This window comes from Tupaia chinensis, unplaced genomic scaffold, assembly GCF_000334495.1.
Source record: "Tupaia chinensis unplaced genomic scaffold, TupChi_1.0 Scaffold000076_1, whole genome shotgun sequence".
NCBI classification, from domain to species: domain Eukaryota; kingdom Metazoa; phylum Chordata; class Mammalia; order Scandentia; family Tupaiidae; genus Tupaia; species Tupaia belangeri.
Genome location: NW_006159536.1, coordinates 3,645,906 through 3,667,329, shown reverse-complemented (window position 1 = coordinate 3,667,329; position 21,424 = coordinate 3,645,906). Strand labels below are relative to the sequence as shown.

At 36.6% G+C, this 21,424-nt stretch overlaps 1 protein-coding gene across 1 annotated transcript in view; it reads left to right on the top strand.

Annotated features, from left to right (window-relative positions):
• PARD3B (par-3 family cell polarity regulator beta) overlaps window positions 1-21,424 on the top strand; it is a 1,250,195-nt gene that overhangs the window by 625,052 nt on the left and 603,719 nt on the right. The window lies entirely within an intron of this gene.

Sequence of the window (21,424 nt, the reverse complement as noted above, 5' to 3'; positions counted from 1 at the left end):
TATTTGAATGCCTTTCATGTCTTTCTCTTGTCTGATTGTGTTAGCTAGGACTTCCAGCTTGATACTAAAAAAGAGTGGAAAAAGTTGGCAGCCTTGTCTTTTACAAGTTCTTAATGGGAAAGCATATAGATTTTCCCCACTCAGTATAATGTTAGCTATAGGTTTTTCATAGATGGATTTTATTATGCTGAGAAATGATCCTCCTGTGCTTATTTTGCTGAGAGACTTAATCATGAAGCAATGTTGTATTTTGTCAGATGCTTTTCCTGCATTGATTGAAATGATCATATGGTTTTTATATTTCTTGCTGTTGATATGGTATATTACATTTATGGTTTTGTGTATGTTGAAACACCCTTGCATTTCTGGAATAAAACCTACTTGGTCATGATGAATAATCTTTTTTTGTATGCTGTTGGATATGATTTGCTAGTATCTTGTTGAGAATTTTTGCATCAATATTCATCAGAGATATTGGTCTGTAGTTTTTCTTTCTTGTATCCTTATTTGATTTGGAAATGAGGGTAATAGAGGCATCATAAAATGAATTTGAGAGGGTTCCTTTTTTTTTTTTGAAGGAATAGAAATCATTTGAGAAGAATGTGGGTTACCTCTCCTTGAAAAGTTTTGTAGAATTCAGAAGTGAAGCCATCAGTACTTAGGCTTTTCTTGGGAAGTTATTTATTACTGGTTCAATTCCATTGCTTGTTATGGATCTATTTCTTCTTTCAAATAGTGGTGTCTATTTTTTCTTTCAAATAGTGGAAGGACTTCCTCATCTCCTGGCGCTCATTGTCTCTTTTGTCTTCCATCTTCTGGAGTTCATTGTCTCTTCTGTCTTGCATCTCGCTAAGTTTTGCCGTTATGAATATTCTAAATTATTTACCTGACATTTCCATGAGTTCCATTGTGCTATCTGTGGTTGATTACAAATTGTTAGTTTCTTTGCAGGAGAGAGATTTTCTTCATTTCTTGTATTTCTTGTGACACTGTGGTGATTTCTGGTTATCTGATGGACTATAGGTTTTTCCTAATGTCTTAGAGTTAACATTGAGCATTTAAAGGTTTGCAGGAGGATGTGATCCACGATCTCTTTGTAGTCTTATCTCCCTGATACCCTGCAACCTGCACTTTGGTTGCTGGGACTGGGTATTCTATTTTTTTTTTTTGAGAGATTTTCACTGTAGGGCGCGTGTGCTCGCCAGACAGACAGAGAGAGACATAGAGACAGAAAGCGAGAAATCACCCCCCAGGGGGGATGGTCACGCCGCAATCCCTTCTCCTCCATTCTCCTCTTGGGATCTTGGGCACGCACGCACACGCGCCCGGCGTGAGTTTTAAGCCACCGGGTCCAGGACGTGAACCGTGGTCGACTACGTGAGAGTCCAGCGACATAGCCATTACGCTAACTGCTGGTTCCCGGGACTGGGTATTCTAGATGCCTCTCAGATTCTAGAGAAGAGATGCACCTGGAGCTGAGCCTCAGGGTTTCAAATGAAAAAGAAATTATGGTTGCCCTGTGTACTATGCATGCTGTATGCTTCAGAAAACCATAAAGTCTGTGACAAACAGGAGACAGTGGAGGTTCCAAGGCAGTCTTTGGTCTCAGTCTGCAAGCTCAGTTCTGCCACGCAGGAGCTGGAAAGAATAGTGGAACATAAATTGGAAGCAAGAGGGACTCGCACCTGGGCAGATGATGAGAGTGCACAGATTCTAGGGCTGTCTCTAGCCTCAGTCCCCACACTTGCTTCTGCCATGCAGGCACCTGGCATGATTTTCAAGGCACCAGGTCTAGGATTTGAACTGTGATCACCTATGTCAGAGTCCAGAACCTTAATCACCACACCACCTGCTGGCCCCAGCACCATTTTATATATATATATATAGTAAAGGATGGCTTTATGATTTCTGGACAATCTCTATGCCTCTTTTCCCTTGTCTTGCCCTACTACCCTGGCTAGGACCAGCAGTAAAAGGTTTACCAGAATAGGTGAGAACAGATACTCCTGTCACCTTCTCGATCTTTATAGAACACATTCAATTTTCTGCCATTAAATACAATGTTAGTGCTGTATTTTTTCACAGATTCCCTTGATTAGGTGGAAGAAGTTTCCTCTATTTCTAATGTTCTGAGAGTTTTTAATTATAAAGAGTGAATTTTGTCAAATGTTTTTCCTGTATTTTTTTTTCTGTTAACATAGTAAATTACATTGATGATGTTTTGAATGTTAAATCAAACTTGCCTTCCTAGCATAAGCTTATCTAATTAAAATATATTTTCTTTTATATATACTTCTAGATTTGATTTACTAGTATTTTACGAAGTATTCTTGCATCTCTGTTTATGAGGGATAACGTCTCTTCTTTTTTTTTTTTGGGGGGGGGTAATGCCTTTATATGATCTTGCTAGTCACACTAGTATCATAGAATAAGTTAAAAAGTTTTTCCTACTCCACTCTTGAGTAGATTTTTTATAAGACTTGATATTATTATTTCTTTCTCAAATGTTAGAAGTATAGTCATCAGGTTCTGGAGTTGTCTTTGTAGGAAAGTTTATGATTATAGATGCAATTTCTTCTATGGTAGCTGTCAAGTGTATTGGCATAAAATATTTTTCCCCTTTGTTTTTCTTTCACTATCTCTGGAATCTGTAGTGAAAGTCCGTCTTTAATTTCTGCCATTGGTAATTTGTCTTTTCTCTTATTTTCTAGATCATTCTGGCTTAAGATTTGTTAATATTATTTGTATTTTCAAAGAGTCAGCTTCAGATTTTGTTAATTCTTCTGTATTTCTCTTTCATTGGTTTCCACTCTTATACCATTTTTGTTCTGCTTACTTACTAACATGGAAAATCTTAAGAGATTTTTTACTAGAAAAGGATTATACTTGTATTCAAACAAAATATTTTAATCACTATGTAAAGTTATTTTTATATTTAAAAAGTTATCTTTTAAAAGTATTAGTCCATATTATATTGTAAATTATGAATTATGATATTTTTTCTTTAAGTGAGAATTGTCTGCATTTATTATTCATTTTTTTCCTCTTGAAATTTATATATTTTAAATAATAACTCTTGGTATTTTTGCCTACTTTGTACTTTTTGTATTTGATCTAGCATCACTTGAATTATTTTAGGTAATTTCTGTTAAATCATTTAGCTTAAGACATTTAAAACTATTTTTATATTTGGTATATATTTATATTTTGTTTGACTTATATTTAAAGGTATTTCATTTTTGTAAACTTTATCCTGGAAATAAAATATACCAATATAGTTTCCATTATAGATTCATATTTATAAGTGAATGGGTGAAACTGATGCAAATTATTATCATTCTAGAAGGTTATATAGGACAACATATGCTTAAGTAAGCTTTAGAATGAGGTTAGATGGCAGAAAAGAACTTGGAGGGAATGCTAGGAAAAGAAAGGTCAAGTTTATTGTCTTCGAGAACATGTGGTGATGATGATGTTAACACAGAACATATTGCTGTATTATTCACATAACTTTATTAGTAGGTGCAGATTACTATCACTCACTATAGATCCCAGCCCTTCAAGTGAAGGAGAGCTGATCTAATTAATTATGGCATTTCTAATCTCTATTAATTTGCTATGTTAGTTAAGACTTCAACAAGCCCTACTTATTTTCCCCCCAAGTGACAGTATATATTGCAGAAATAATACACTTTAAAAATTGGTTCTGAAGTACCGCTCTTTGGAATGCCATATAGTGCAGACATATTTACATGACAGGATCATTCTAAATGGGATTCTTGTGGCCTCTTTATTTTCCATAGAGATGCACACAGAATATGAGAGACAGGGAATAAATCTGTGATTTTTGTAGGAACAATTATGAAGGCCTCTCTTTGTATTTATTCAGATACCAACCCCTACAATATAACTAGTTACATAGTTAAAGTTCCTTCTATATCGGTTTTGTTTCAGTGCATACAATTTGAAAACCTTCATTACTATGACCATATTTTTGTTATCAGATATTTTGTAATGTTTTTATAGTAATCAATCCCTTGTTATTCTACATATTTCACAACAGTGGAGAAATCTTTGGAGCTACTCCTAAAATATGGAGAGAGGAGTTAGTCTCCATTCAGCATAGGGTCTGATGCAATTATAAATGAGAAGAAAAAATTTAAGCCCAGCCCAATGCTCCCACCTTTGCAAAAGTTCCTGGATGAATGAGCCCATAAGTGTCAGTATGACTTGTTTCCATATGCAGCCCCTACAAGGACTAGGGGATGAATTAAATTGTGCCATTTGGGGAAAATAGCAATTCAAAACCAGATGCTTAGACCAGTAAGCCATCCCTTCTGGCACATTGTAAAGCTTCATGTTGTAAATATAGCAGATAATTGAAATTTAGATTTTTAAGATAAGGGCATTGTTAGCTGCCCTCCTCTAGCTTTGATTGCTTAGAGTCTTAAAAGTGTATTTAACAGTTCATATTAATGCAGCTGCTGTCAAAATTAATTAAGCATTTTTAGATTTTCTTTTTCTCATTTTTTTAAAACTCTTCTTTGATGAGGAGAGTATTGACAAAAAAAACAAAGAAGTGTCTGAACTTAAAAGTGCGTCCAAACTGAAGATGGAAAATAGTCTGTATTTGGGGGAATAAAGTTGTAGGCTTCTTTTTTTGGTTTCCTTTAGGGTTCATCTTAAAGCAAAACAAAACAAAAACATTTGTTTCTCTGTTGATTGAAATTGTCTTCCTTCTTTATCCAAAATATAATGTACTTTCTGCAAGTTAGCTGCTTAATCTTTTTTTAAAAAGAAAGATTTATTTTTATTTAACTTTATGTATTTATTTAATTTGACCAGAGAAGGTCAGAGTGTGTGAGAGAGAGAGAGTGTGAGAAAGCAAGCCACCAGGTCTGGGACTCAAACCATGTTCGGCCATGTGGGAGTCCAGTGCCCTTAACCACCACACTACCTGCTGGCCTCAACAAATTGTCATAGTCCTTAGGCTGAAGTGGGTCATGGTACTTGGCTTGTTTTAATTCCCACAGTCTCTAACTTTTCATAAAAGTCACAAGCATGACATTTTATCTGTAATTTTTTTTCTTGCTGTCTTTAATGTTATGAAAAGAAATGGTAATATTTTAACAGGTTCTCTACATCTCATAAAATCTCTTTTTATAATGAGATGATTTAAACAATGATGTAGATAAATTAAAGAATTTTTAAAATATTTTTTATACATTCAATCACTGCATGTTATCAAAGCATCAAAAATGAATGTTCCCAGCATCAATATGCTATGTATTAGTCCAGTTAAAGCTATTTTTAGACACATTATCAACAGATAATTTTCCATTTTTGTGTCCTTTAAATATTTTATTTTGGGACCAGCAGTTGGTGTAATGGCTATGTCACTGGGCTCCCATGTAGTCGTCCACGGTTCGAGTCCCAGACCCAGTGACTTAAAACTCACGCTGGGCATGTATGCGTGTGTGCCCAAGATCCTGGAAGGAGAATGCAGGGGAAGGGATTGTGGCGTGGCCATCCTCTCTGGGGTGGGTGATTTCTTGCTTTCTGTCTCTCTGTCTCTCTCTGTATATCTGATGAGGGGACCATGCTTTGAAAAAAAAAAAAAAAAAAAAAAAAACTCTCAAAAAATTTATTTTAATGGAATTGCTTTGTCTGATAGTATGTAGAGAAGAACTAAAACCGAATGGAGAGTTATGGTTTGAATAATGGCATCAACCTGGAATGAATGGCACCATTTCATCAATGTTAGCATTAGATAGTTCTAATGGCAGAATAATATCACCAATAATAGCAGCATTAAAAATTAAAAAAAAAAAAACTCTACTAGGTTCAAAGTGATGCTGACCACCAAAGCTATTCAAGGAAGGGACAGACAGAATGGTGTAATAACATTATTCTACCTAGATATCATGTGTTGACCAGAAATCTTATCAAAGATATTTTAAAAGCATGTCTTCAAGTGTGACAGTAGAATTATAGGGGACGCCAAGGTTAAGCCAATTATTCTAGTCCATAGCAATTATAAATTGAGAGCTATTTTTGTGCAAAGGCATTCAGATGAATGTGATTCTAAGAGATGGGTAAGTGACATCAGGCTCTGAAGAGTTTGTAAGTGCAAACCAAATGACTACAGAGTCTCACAGTGAGGAGTCTCACAATGAGGCTATAAATCACGGGCACTCACCGGCCTTTCCAGGAACAGACCCATGCATTGAGAAGTCATCTTTAGCGCTTTAATAGAAACTGAGGATAATGTTAAAAACATACTTAGTGAAGCATTTGACAATTGCACAGAGTCGCTTTCTTCGGAACGAAGGATTACAATCTGACAGCATTTGACCTTAAATGAGGAAATCAGTTAGCAAGACAAGAAGTCTAAATGCACATTGAAGACTGAATGAACTAGGTCAGGTGAAAAGAAAACAAATAGATTTGTACATTGCTCATAAAATAATAGGGTGAAATGTCCTAAGCTAGATATAGGGAATGATTGAATTGCTTTGAAAAATAACAGGAAAGAAAACCGACCAGTTTTTCTGACATTCAAATATGGATCATAACTACAAGAATGCAAAAGGAGACCAGCAGATTGTGTAATGGTTACATCGCTGGACTCCCACGTAGTCAACCGTGGTCTGAGTCCTGGACCCTGCGACTTAAACTCGGACTGGATTCATGTGCGTGTGTGCCCAAGATCCTGAGAAGAGAATTGAAGAGAAGGGATTGTGGTGTGGCCACACCCCTGGGGGGGGTGTTTCTCGTTTTCTGTCTCTCTCTGTCTTTTCTGTCTCTCTCTGTCTTTACAGCGAGCACAAGCACCCTATAGCAAAAAACCCTCAAAAAAAAAAAAAAAAGAATGCAAAGGAAGGAGAACTACATCCATTAAAAATTTGCCTTGAAATTTCCTTGCTTTTTAGGCCAAAAGTGTGGTAAAGAATGAGATTAGTAAAAAGGTTTGCTGAATCATACATGCTCCTCTTTTTTTTTTTTTTTAAGATTTTTGCCTTAGAGTATGTACGTTTGCCAGAGATGGGGAGAGAGACAGTGAGAAGGAAAGTGAGAAATCACCAATCACCCCCTAAGGGGATGGCCATGCTGCATTCCCTTCTTCTCCTCCAGGGAACTTGGGCACGCATGTACACACACTTGACATGAGTGTCAAACCATCAGGGCTCGGACTCCAACTGCGGTTGGTCATGTGGGAGTCCAGCAGCATAACCGCTATGCCCCACACTCTCCTCTTTCTAATCCTTTTTATGTCTTTCTGTCTCCTGGTCTCTATGTCTTTGTGTTAATATGCACACACACACACACACACACACACACACACACATATGTATGTATACATTTGTCTGTGAAAACATCTATCCTCATTTCAGTGCTACAAATCTCTTATGAAAGATATGTTTACATATGTGTGTGTATATATGAATGAATTTATATATATTTTTATATATATATATATATTTTTTTTTATGTATATATGTGACTGACGGCTCACTACATAGTGCAAAGTATATTGAATAGCGCAAAACTCTTGCCCTTCTTTTTGTACAAGCGCCGGATCCTTGTGCTTAGCCTTAATAGGTACACCTAGCCTCCTAACTTGGGAGGGTACAGTGAGCACAGACAAACCATCATCTAGCCTGGCTCCTTTCACTGTCTATAGCAATTCAGCCTACTGCTCTGTACCCACCAACCATGACTTCTGTTTCTCCTTATGGTGAGATGAAATATTGAAGCCTGAAATCTCATTGGGTGTCCATTTCCTGAAGTTGAGGGTAAAACTGAGTCTATTATTTCATTCATACTTTTGCATCCAGTGAGTGGGATGTCCTAACCACTGCCCATTTTGCATGCATGTCTTTTTGTCTTCAATACTGAATAAAAACTGAGCTTTTGCTTTATTGCCATACCTGTAATTTGATCATTCTTCAGAAGAAGGTCACCTACATAAAATTAACCAATATATTTGATTATATAGAACTATTATTTTTGCTTCCTGTTGCCATTCCCTCTGAAGAGCTGTTAAATACTGTAATTTTAATCTGCTGTGATTGCTCACAAGAGAAGAGGTCATTTGCTGTATTTTGTACAGCACATCACCTGAGTGCCCTCAGCTACAGTAGAAGTATCTCCCTTGTAATAAGAAAAAAAGACAGGGGTTTATATCTCCACTCAGTTTGAAAACCCTTATCTGTCAGGAAGCATGCACTTTTCTGTGTAGCCCTGGGAGTTCATTAAAAGTGTGAGGTTGCATCACTGATTAGACATGGCTGAAGTCTGGGGGATGGCACTGTAGCAGAAACCTTAACAGGATGGGAATAAAATGAAAATCTCAATTTTGTTCAGACCAAGGGGAGCTTTGATTCAAAAGGTTTCCTCTTTTTCATTTGGGATGCTATTTTGTTGTGTCACGTAGCATTGAGTAAGTGACTGCTTCGTGTTTTTTAACTAGTTATTTTTCTATTTTCCTCATCACTTATTAAAAATATAACTCAGGAAACATTCAATATTTACACTTATTAATAACAGGACATTTAATTACATGACTAGATATGTTATAGCTTCACTTTAGTTTGTCATTCCTGCCCACAATTAGAAAGAAGTAGGCTGCTCCCACGGTCCCTTGGTAGGGAGCATGGTGGTACAGTCAGTTTCACTATCAGATGGCAGGTTGGGTGGGTTGGTTGGTTTCCTCACTTGTTCAATAAATATGAGTATCCACTATAAAATAAGCTGGTAAAACTCAAGCAGACACTCTGGGATGCTTTGAGATGGTTTTCCTTCTTCCAACTTTGTACACTAGGAGCCATGTCAAATCCCATGAGGATTTACCGAGTGTACATATTGCCTCTGAAGCCTGTTGGAAGTAGAGATGGGAAAGAGATAGCAGTGATGCACATACCATGGGGAAAAGATTGTCTTGATGTTTTGGGGACGTTTTTGTAAAGCTGGTGTGTCGTGCTTATGTAAAAGCAATCAGAACTTGTAAATAGCCTGCCAGTTTCATCCTCTTGCAGTTTTCATCGCTTAAATTTCTTTCTCTACAGAATTCCTCCACTATGTTTGCTCACTTACTGGATCCAGTAGATTCCAAGATTAATCCAGAAATGACATTTGGATTCAATTATCACTAACAGAAGCAGTTATAAAAATGTGAATTAAGAAATCTGATTATAGTACACCTTTGTTTCATTTTCTAATAATTGCCTGGCCAAGGGTGGAGGAGGAAATTTACACATTAGAGGTTGAAGATTATCAATCCCAAAGTAGCCAACAAATGGAATAGTAGTTAGAAACATAAAACCTTTAGTACTCCCAGATTTAACATTTGAAATTTTATGTATACTACATGTAAGCCAAAGGTCCAGAACATGCAATAAATTGTAATTTTGCCACAGCTTGACGGTAATCACTTACACTGTCTATGTGCACTATTCACGTACAGGAGCGATGTATTGTCAAGGAGCCCTCTGGAAAGATCGCAACATTGGCTGACAGTCTTTGACAAGGTTTTTGTCTGCACTGCACTTCTCATCTCTATGGATGTTCTCAGGGAAGTAGCTGAGCAGGTGGTCAGGGAATACCCTCCCCACAACCACTCAGAGTCTTTATCTTTACCAGCCACTGGCTGTCCTGTTCAGATACTGACCCATGTAGCAATCACTGTTCACTGTTTAAGGATTTGTCTGTAAAAGCATCTATGCTCATTTCAGTGCTACAAGTTTCTTATGATTCTGTTAGAGATATGGGTTTGGATTAGCAGCTAAGTATCAGTACTTAACCTTGGGGTCATAGTCAAGAATTGTGATTTTAAAAAGCCCTGAAATTATATGCAGAATTCTATATGTGTGTGTTCATGTGCATCTTTATGGGGAGAGCCACTGTTCTAATTAGTTTTGAAAAATGTCATAAATGGAGAATGGTTCATTTCCATTGGCTATTTTATTTTACCTGCTATTACACATGGAAATAAGCTGATATTGGAGAAAGAATACTGTGGATTTGGAATCAGACTAGTCCTCAGTTCAGTGGAATCATGTAGTATACAAAGGGGAGCAGCAGTGGAGGGCCCATTTTTGTCATCTTTTCTCCAACTCCTTTACTCCTAATTCCCCAGAATAAGCTCTTTAAAGCAAAGAATTTATGTATATGTATATTTTTTTTCTTCTCTATTCCTCAATGGGTAGTGCAGTACATAGTGCAAAGACGTTTATAAGGGTTTGTTAACTGAATAATTCCTGTGTTTTCATGAGTTTTCTAGTTCTGTTATTTTCTAAAAACATCTTTGTTAAGTAGTGAGGGTTACTGAAGAACTATATCCTTAGCTTTTCACATTTGGTTCTGCTTTTGGTTACAGAGTTTCTGAAACAGAAAACTACTAGAAGAAGATACTGAGTGTGGTGACATTGCAGGGTCCCTATGGAAGTGGAAGTCACTCAGAGTAGTGAGAGATAAAGCATAGAATGTGAGGTGTAAATAAACTAAAATGATGGAACAGGAGGAAACGCTGGAAGATCAAATGGGAGATTCATTGGTGAAGGCAGTGAAAAGGAACTGGAAAATCCCAGCTTAGATACAGCCCCAAGATGGCAGTTGGCAGCATGAAGAAAGCAGCATGTCTCACTTAACGGGGTTTCTGAGAATGTGGTTCTATTAATGAAAGCTGGTTTTCACTGAGAGGGAGGCAGCAGAGAGAATAGCTTTAAAAATTTGAGTTTGTGAGAAGAATTTCAGGGTGTTCTTCGGAAGAGTGGAGAAGGAGGATTTCAAGGCATCTGGGATGTGAGGCTCCATTGAAGAGTTTGAACATGCTGAAAGGGGAAAAAAACAAGAGGACAGGACAGTTGGCCCATTGGTAGTTTTCACCTTAACCTATGGTTGAATCTAAGATGTTATAACTAGACAAGGACAAGAAGGTTAAACAAGAGGTTCAAAATGGGATTTGTTTTGATGTTGAGCTTTGCTCATAGTCCTGCCTCATGGAAGTTTCCCTACCTAGTCAATAATCACTAATCTGGAGGTTTAGGATCTGAGGGTATCAGCGTAGCAGGTTCCTTTCCTAGCTGGCAAGAGTCTGATTAAATTGCACTTCCAGCAACTGTGGAATTTAGATGGTTTTAAATATTGTTTTAAATTCATTTTATAAATAATGAAAGTCATTTTAAATTAGATTATAATAAATAAAATATAAAAGCATACATAAGGAAACATAACCAGCCAGGTATAAATCAGTGCACTCTCTTTTACTTCAATTATTTTAATCCATAAATAAAGATAAGCTTTCAATTGTATTTTAAGTTTTCTTGCCAGAGATGCCTCTGGCACTGGTTCCAGCTGGCTTGCAGCTTTCAATGCATAGACAGTGTCATATTCATCTTTGAATCCCCCTCATAGAGTCTACTATAGTACAGTGTGCAATGCGTCTACTATAATACTCTACAAATCATAGCGTTTTTTCCTATTGAAAGTTGCCTAAGGGCCCTTAAGGGAAAGAAAAGGATTTTTTCTTCTATGAAGTAAACACCTCTGACATGGAATTTTTGTTGTATTTCATACCCGTATTAAGAGACAGGGATATAAAGATGGATGAGACACATTTCCCACCTCAGAGATTTTTTAAACCAATCAAGGCAGGCAGACCTATAAAGAAATCATTGCCTGGGACCAGCCATTGACATAATGGCTATGTCGCTGGACTCCCATGTATTCAACCATGGTTTGAGTCGAGACCCTGTGGCTTAAACTCACGCCAGGCATGTGTGCATGTGTGTCCAAGATCCCAAGAGGAGAATGGAGGAGAAGGGAGAAGGGATTGCAGTGTGGCCATCCCCCCTGGGGGGTGATTTCTAGCTTTCTGTCTCTCTGTATCTTTCTGTCTTTCTGGCGAGAGCACGCACCCTATAGCTAAATCCTCTCCACACACACACATACAAAAGAGAGAGAGAGAGAGAGAAAGAAATCATTGCCTACCCTGAGATTATTGCTGTGACAGAGCTTGCTTATGACATGAAAGTGGGCCCAAAGAGGGAGATCGAGCCTATGTTGAGCGCTCAGGAGGAAAGTGACCCTACTAGACAGATGTGAAATATGGGTAGCCATTTATCAGGGTAGAGTGTTCTAGACAGGTGGTATGTCTACATATTTATCGAATGTCTCCTCTATGTCAGGCATTGTTCTAAAGTCTGGGGATATATCAGCGAGTACAATGGATAAACAAATATGCAAACAAACACCACTGTTTCTTAGAGTTTATAGTTTAGCTTCGGATAACTCAACCAATAAGATTTTTTTAAATAAGGTAACACTTTGGCTCATCCTTCAAACACTACCACTAGTTTTAAACAGAAAACAATTGTATTTAAGAGGAAGAGCATGGTAAATTCTGGTTTGGCTGTAGCTACTTTTGCACAATTTCTCCTCTCTCTTTGTTGTGCTTTTATACCTTAAAAAGCAAATCTTTTGCTGACTGCTATTCATGACTACAGCTGTTCTCAGCACTTCAGACCTCTGCACCTCATTTCAAGCTGTGTTTCCACATGTTATAAGAACCTGAGGTGATGAAGCCGTATCTGGATCACCCTTCCTCTCTCTATGTAGTTGCTTTTTTTTATCTCCTGCTGTTTCTCATTCTTCACGTATGTCATGGTAGGGATTACTTCAAGTGCATCTTATGTTGTCTGAGAAAAATCCTTTCCCAAATTGTTTATTTTCAGTAGGCCTTATAACATAAGTTAGTGAAATCGTTTTTGAAACCAGAGGTTTCCAATAAAGGTGTCACGAAGTGAATGCAAGAATGACAAAATGAATAGCAAAACGATTGTGTAAAAAGATACATGGAGGACACAGGAGAGAAACAAATGCATGTGACAGAGGGAGGGGGGTTTGGGGCTGGAAGAAGAAAAATAGAAGACTAACAGAAGATAGGCAATAAAAAAGACTTTCAAAAAGGTTTTGAAGGTGCCTTATTCATGACTGAAGATGAATTACGAGTTTGGTTCTCCATCTGATAATTGTGAAGGATTTTTCAACGTAGAAGTTTGGCTTCCTAATTTTTTTTAATGCATATATATGTATACATTAGCCCCTCTTGCCTCTCCTGTCTTCCTTCTCTCCCTTTCTTCCTCCACCCTTCTTTCCCCCACTCTTCCAGAAACAGCAGTGGAAATGGTTTGTGGGTTCAAAATGTTCTGCAGCAGTTTTTGTAGCAAAGATCTTCATAGTGAAAACCAGCAGGGAAGTATGCCTATGCATGGCATGAGTGCAAATGAAAGTAATTCCTTTAATAATGTGTCTTTATCTTTACTTTATCCTAACTAAAACTGGAATTTGTATACCTTTTCTTGGATGCTAATGATACATTTCTAGAGTAAAAATTAAATGAAATGCATTTCAGCCTGCAACATGAAAGTGTAAGTTAAAAATGTTTTGTAATTATTGAGTTATCTTGACTTTCTCAAGTCTTTATAAATTTACCAGTGCTAGGTGACTATTTGTAGTTACAAATGAAGCCCAAGGATCATTGAACTATCCATTTTGACAGACCTGGATTCTAAATATCTGAGAAGATAGTTTAAAAAGAGATTAAATGAAGGAGAAGCAGATGTTTACAATACCTTTGATAATTTATTTTGTGATGGTAGCATGATCTAAGACAGACTCATGTGAGAAACTACTTTGTTGTTCAAAACCCTTCCCCCTTTAGTAATAAACTACATTACTATAGTATATTTAAGCATTGGGCTCAAGAAGTTTTGATTGACCTTAATAATATAGAAAAACTGGGGCCAGCAGGTGTCATGGTAGTTGAGGTACTGGACTCCCACTTGGCTGACAGCCATTCAAGTTCCATATCTGGAGGTTTGAGATCACACCCAGGTGCATGTGTTTATATGCCCAAGATCCTAGGGGAGATTGGAGGAAAAGGAATTGCTTCATGGCCATCCCCATTGGGGTCATTTCTCGCTTTCCCTCTCACTGTCTCTCTTTGGGAAGTGTACATGCCCTATGGCAAAAACCTTTTTAAAAAGACATAGAAAAACTTATGGGAAATTAGCTGTAAATGGGTGGAGGAAATAATCCAATTATAACTGGAACTGGTGACACTAAATATGTTTGTGTCAGCGTGATATTCGAAAAAAGGGTTTTTTTTTTACCCCCCCCCCAACTTACCTTTTTAGAACTTTTGAATTGTGTTGTTTGGGAATGAGAAAGAAACATTGAGCAATTCTTCCACTCTTAAAAAGGAGTGACAGATTTACATTAAACCTCTGAACATTCACATTTGTACAGTTTTTAAAGCCATCTCTACTTGGACATATTTACATGGTGAGCAGTGCTCCTATTGGGGTTGACTTTATGTTGAACGATCAACAGAGCAGGTGAAATGGTGATGTTGACATCAATAGTGGTTTTCATTTTTGATACCTCAATGAGAGTGATTGTTGTGTCCGGTCCACCCTGATATCACAAACAAAATGGAACCCCCCTGCCCCATCCCTGGGATCATGTTTAATCAAGGTCACTTTATAAGTTTCTACAAACAGCAGTGTCAAACATAAATGAACAAATATGCAGGTAAAACATGTAATTATATGCATTTTTAAAAATTAGCCAGAGGGTGTGTGCACTAACAGGAGGGAGACAGAGAAAGAGAGAGAGAGAGAAAGAAAGAAATTACCTCCATGCGAATGGTCACACTGTACTGTCATCTTCATTTCTTCTTCCCTCCGGTATCATGTATCCAGGAATTTTCTCAAGTCACCAGGTCTGGGACTCATACCATGCACAGTCAGCCACAGAGGATCCAATCAACTTAACCAACATACCACTAGCTGGCCCAAAGATATGTATTTTTGTTTGTTTGGTTTTTAGATTTGCTATAAGGCACATATGCTCACCAGAGAGAAGCGGAGAGAGAGAAAGAGAGAAGGAGAAAGACAAAATGATAAATCATTCCCAGGGGGGATGGCCATGCAGCAATTCTCTCTCATCCATTCTCCTCTTGTGATTTTTGGCATGTACACACATGTGCCCAGCGTGTATTTTAAACTGCAGTTGACCACAAGAGATCCAGATGCCCTAACCTACATGCCACCTTGTGGCCCAGAATATGCATATTTAATCACTTTATTTTAGGGTCAACCTAGTGTCACAGTGGTAATTTAACAATACTCTGTAATGCTGGACCCAAATGCAAAGGTCCCAGATTCATATCCTGGGTGCCTTGGTACTTGCCAGGCACACTTGTGCCTGTGATCCAGGGTGACTAGGGGTGACTGGTGCATGAGGACCCTGTTGGTATTGTCTCTTTTTAAATTAATAAATCTTAATTTATTTTTTAAATCTTATAAGCTTAATTATTATCTGAAATTTAAACCATGATCATGGTAAATCTTTTTATAAGAATTATTTTATTTAACTTTATTTTAATTTGCCCAGAGAGAGACAGAGTGAGAAAGAAAATGAGAAAGCCAGATGCCAGATCTGGGACTCAAACTGCAATCGGCCATGTAAGAGTCTAGCACACTTAACCACACACCACCTGCAGGCTCCAATTATGGTAAATTTTAACATTAAACTCTGTGCTAATTATAAGCAATAGGAAGAAATAGTTATAGTGTGTGTGTGTGTGTATATATATATATAAAAGAAATAAATAGATCCTTCCAGATGGCATGATATTTGAGGCAGCTGGATCTCACATGACTGACTACATGTCAAGTCCTGAACCCAGGAGCTTGAAAACATGCCAGGTGCATGTGTAAATATACCCCAAATCTTGAAAGGAGAATGAAAAATGAATTGTGGGTCATCCCCTTTGCAGGGAGTGCTTTCTCTCTCTCTCTCTCTCTCTCTCTCTCTTGTTCTTGCTCTCTCACACATATGACCTACAGCAGAATTTTAAAAAGAAAGAAAGAAAGAAAGAAAGAAAGAAAGAAAGAAAGAAAGAAAGAAAGAAAGAAAGGAGGAAGAAAGAAATAGGAATACAGATGGAAGATTTTAGTTTTATTACAAGTACACTTCATGTCATAGGGTTGTTCCTCAAAAGTTATATATAAATGTATGTTTAGAAAGCATAAAAGTAGTATTCTATAATGTATATGTGCCACACTTTTTCATCTATCCATTTATTTGCAGACATTTGGGTTGGTTCCGTGTCTTAGCAATTATGAATAATACCACAATAAATATGAATGTGCAAGTATTTTTCTGACTGAATGTATGCCTAGCCTTTGGGAAGATACCCAGGAGTGGAACTGTGGAAGGTATAAAAGCTTGACAGCAACTGTGGACACTGGAGACAGTGTGGGAGGAGGGTAGGAAATGGGGGAGAGTAAGACAAAGGGAATCAAGGGGTAAAAGGAAGAAACAAAACATTTGAGGGACACAGAAATGAAAAATTACCTGTTGATGATAATGTGTATAGCAATATCTTTGACTGGATTAATAGATAGAATATTCATGCTGGGAAAATTTATTTTGTATGTTATAATGGTATATAATGATTGAATATAAAAACAGCAATAATGAAATATATCTTATTTAAAATTTTAAAAAGAAAGCATTAAAGTATATCTACTATGAGAATTTGCTTCTTACGAGAAGAGAAGATTTCCAAGAAAACATTTGTTCAAATGAGTATCACATCTTAATTCATCTGTTGGACAAAATTTATGCATATATTTCTTCAGTTGGAGTTTACCTGGCTTACTATTTGGTGTATTTTCACTAAGTATCAGGATATTCTGTACCTAGAGTAGACCTTAGAAAGTCTTATTCCCATTTTACATAAGATCAAAGTAAGGGTCAAAGTTAGTTATGTGTCAGGTCAACAGGCAAAGCAATAATAGAATATATATATTGGAACTTCTGTCTCTTTTGCCTGAGACCAGAGCTTTGTTCTATTATGATAGTTTTGTCTTTACCCCTTTAAAATTTATTTTTGTTAAAGCTGTGAAACTATTCAGTGTCTCATGAACACAAAAAGAAAGAAAAGGTGTGGCCAACCCCAATCATGTGAGCATCGATAGGTAGTATTTAATCCATAACTGAATGATCTCTGTGCAAACAACCACTATAAGTTGTTACTTCTGGTATATTCTTCAATGTCTATAATTGTTTAAACGTGGTCCCATTTTATCCAGTATGCATTAAGGCAACTTACCCCATGGTTTGCTGTTGTGTTTATATGTGTACACACATATGCATGCTCCCCATAAGCCCAGATTTTGAGCTAGCTATTTAATGTTCATGGTTTTACCTGCATATAGGTTTAGCAAGGGACTAGTTGCTGGACTATTTATGATCTGATTAATTATTTTCCAAGAAAATTATTTCCTTTTAAAAATGAAATTATTAGAATACAATCTCTACAATAATGAAGCTCTTAAATAGATTGTTATGTAAATAATTTTTAAATTATTTTAAAATTTAAAATTTTTAAATTATTTTAAAAATTATTTTGCTATAGAGTATGTGCACTCACCAGGGTGAGACAGACAGACCGAAAGACAAAGAGGGAGAAAGTGAGAAATCACTCCCAGGGGGATAACTACACCACAATCTCTTCTCCATTCTCCTCTTAGGATTTTTGGATATGCATGCACACACATTTGGTGTGTTTTTCAAGCCATTGGATCTGGGACTCAAACCACACAGTTGGAATTTGGCTGCCTTAACCACTATGTCATTAGCTGGCCCATCATATAAATTTTTTAATGTTTTATCATATGGTATATTTTCCTCACCTCACTTGCCTACAATCAAAAACTAATGAACATAATAGGGCAAATATAATAGTTAACATGTTTACTTTCAAAATGAAATCTTGAGACATAGGGTTTGTATATGATCATAATTATTTCTTTGGCATAGTTCTTTCTTTTGCCCTTGTATATGTTGACATATAAAGTTGGAATAGGAATGCCAAGAAATCACCTAAATTGTTTTGACTTTACATCTAAATGTATGTGACATGTTTTAAGATCTTTGAAAGAAAGACTATAAAACCTTATTATAATTATTTTAATGCCATTGGGGAGGAAAAGGATCCATAAAGTAAGTAATATGGTCAGCATTTATTAAGCTAGTAAGTACCTATCATGATAGATAGAAAGAGCACTGAGTTCTCATTCAGTGAGAATCAGGAATCCTAGATTCTGGCTCTATTACGACATGTGAAAAGACACCATCATTTGATTTTCCTAGGTCTGAGTTTCCTCAACAATGTAATGAGTAGGCCAGATTAACTCATCACATCATTCTTTCCGGGGCTAATTTTGTTGAAGATTTTGCCTGACTTTCGTATCTGCACTAATTAGTATAGGCAGTTTTTCAGTGCACTTCATGGGCTAGAAGCATCAGAAATGTATTAGAAACTCAACTCCTAGGACTCACCATAGACCTACTGCATCAGAACCTAAGGACGTGGGCCCAGCAATCTGTGTTTGCACAAAGCTCTAGATCATTCTGATCCATGCTGAAATTTGAGAACCACTGTTAGAAGTAAAAATGAATAAAATACAGTCCTTATTCTTAAGCAGCTTGTAATTTAGCACTTTAAAAAAATCTTAATTGTCCTGCCAATATCAAGATATATAAAATCTAATGGGGTGTGTGTGTATGTGTCTAGAAAATTATGGAGGGGTGTGTGTGTGTCTAGAAAGTTATGGGCACATTAAATTGCTAAGACAAACAGTCAGGGATGGTATCTATGAAGTGAATGAACCAAGAGATTTCTCATGACAAGCTATTGCCCAAGGCATGAAGAATATATATTAGGTCAATCAAGTTTGAGTAACAGTGCTTGACTACTAAAATACATGTTAATTTTGTATGTGTGCTTATCAAATGCAGTTTGTTTTCACTTTAGCACAGATATTTTTGTTCTGAAAAGTAAAAACAAATATTCTGAAATTATACCCAGAATCTTAATTTTAAAATTTACATTATGTTTATGTATGAGCTCCAGGTATATAACCCAGCATTCAAATCTTCTAGGCATAATCTTTCTATTACTCTCTTTCTTAAATTCATGTGCAATTTTGAGAGAAACTTGTAGGTGACTTTTTAGAATGCAAATCTTGCTTCAAAAAGCACCTGAGCTTTTGAACTATGACTCAATTACAGTTAAAATTTTGTGTGCAGGTAGTTTCAAAAGTGGTTAAAATATATTGAGAGGAGAAAAAAATTAAAGGTCATGTATTTATCACCTTATAAGACAAAGGGAGACATTTACTGATAAATGGGACATCTACTTTAGTTCTCATCTGAGAGATGAAAAGCCACGCTGCAAAACTCTTTTTTAATTTTGTTGTGTAGATATGGTTGACCAGGGACATGTGATGAGAATTTGGGTAGCATTTTCTTCCAAACAAATGCTACCAAGAATGTTCAGTTTCTTTGGAGAGGTGTAATTTAATGATGCTTCATAATGAACATATATTCTTGTATGGAGCCAGTAACTTACACCAACAGTGAAATGTGAAATGATAGTCTGGTGCCAATACCATGATCACGCCTGGCGAGAGAAGTGCTTCTCCTGGCGGTTGGCCCTTCTCATGCAACCTGTGAGCCCTTGCAGTTGTTAGCACTCTTGCTAACTAAATGTAAACACCTTTACTTTCCAGCTGCTGCTAATTGGTTTGGGAATATTTATGTAAGTGTTGATTTTAAAGCTAAAAATAGTTCGGTGATGTTTAAATCCAACTCATTCTGGCTGTCAGAAATGCTCCCGTGATCCTGAAAGTGTTGCTAAAAATGTTCACTTTTTAAAAATTGTAGTAATTAAACTTGTCTGTTGTGAGAACCACATATGATGTGCTCCCTGTTTGGATAAAAGAGGTAAAAGACAAACTACTTACAGGAGGTCTCTGCCCAGTTGGCAAGGCGATCTCCTGCTTTTTTCTGCTGAACTTTAGTAGGGAACAAATAGTCATGAGGGCAGAAGAGGAGACAAGATAAACTTGAAATAGCATTATACCTTATCTTCTGTACGGCTGACTATATATCTCTATGTTAAAAATAAAACACAAATTGTAATAAATTTTTAATTAACTTAAATGTAGAGCCTCTGAGCCACTGTGTTTTCTATGGTAAGTTGGAAGATTTGAAGTCACCTAATTAATATTTCTCAAACAAAATGTTAGAAAAATATGGTGACTGTTCAGTGCCAGTTGTTTATACCTCTAGTTCATAATCAGGGCTATTTTTGCCCCTTTCTTTCCAAATTTAAGTCATGATTTTACATATTTTTCACAAATTTATTTAAATAAGCTATGAAGAAAAATAGATAATTTTCATTTTTAGTTATGTGTGATTTCGTGACTTCATTCCACCATGTAATTTAATGAAGGTAAAGCTTGAGTACGTCAATTGTTTTGTAATTTTTAGAAAATGTGAAGTTAAGTAATCTGTTAAGAGATAAGCTGACTTTGTCCATAAGTTTTGAAGGAATGTAGTGCTACTGCTAAACTCAATTGGAAATTGACTTCATGTCTTTATATGATTCCCTAAGAATCTGTCTGCCTTCCCCCAAAGAATTCTGTTACTGCAATATGTAGAAATTATTTTGGCAAGTGACAAACATTGTCCATTAGTTGAGATGATAAACTATAGTTACTACCCCTTCTTGATAACTAGGGCAAGGCACAAAGGGTTTTTAATACTACTTTTAAAACAGAAAAACTCCGATCTTGTACACATAAGCCTGTGGATGTATGTTCTTTTTAAAGTCTGCAGTTACTGGGACCAGCAGTTAGGGTAATGACCATGTCGCTGAACTCCCAGGTAGCGGACCACGGTTTGAGTCGCGGACTGGTGGTTTAAAGTCATGCTGGGCGCATGTGCGTGCGAGCCCAAGATCCCGAGAGGAGAATAGAGGAGAAGGGATTGTGGCGTGACCATCCTCCCTGGGGGGTGATTTCTTGATTGCTATCTCTGTATCTCTCTTTCTGGCAAGTGCACACGCCCTATAATGAAAACCTCTCAAAAAAAAAAAAAGTATGTAGTTACTGATGTGATTTCTCAAAAAGTATAGTCAATTTACCCTTAAGGAGATTATCACGTTACAACTGGCCCAATATTGCTTTCAAATTGTAATTCACATTTCCATATACTCAGAACATTAAGTATGTTGTTGACATAAATAGAATCTTTACTTGCCATCTAGCCAGAGCTAGAGGAAAATTTCTTTTAACCTTGTATAATGTTGATTTGAACCAAAGAATATGTTATTTTCCTGTCTCAGTTAGGAGTCAATAAGAAATTTTCACTTGTATCAGGTAGCAAAGAGACAAAGATATTCCCAAATTTTTATATTCTAGAAATACACATACATGCGGAATTATAAAATCAATAAGGATAATTATTTTAATTAACTGCCACTGTTGATTGTTCATGGATC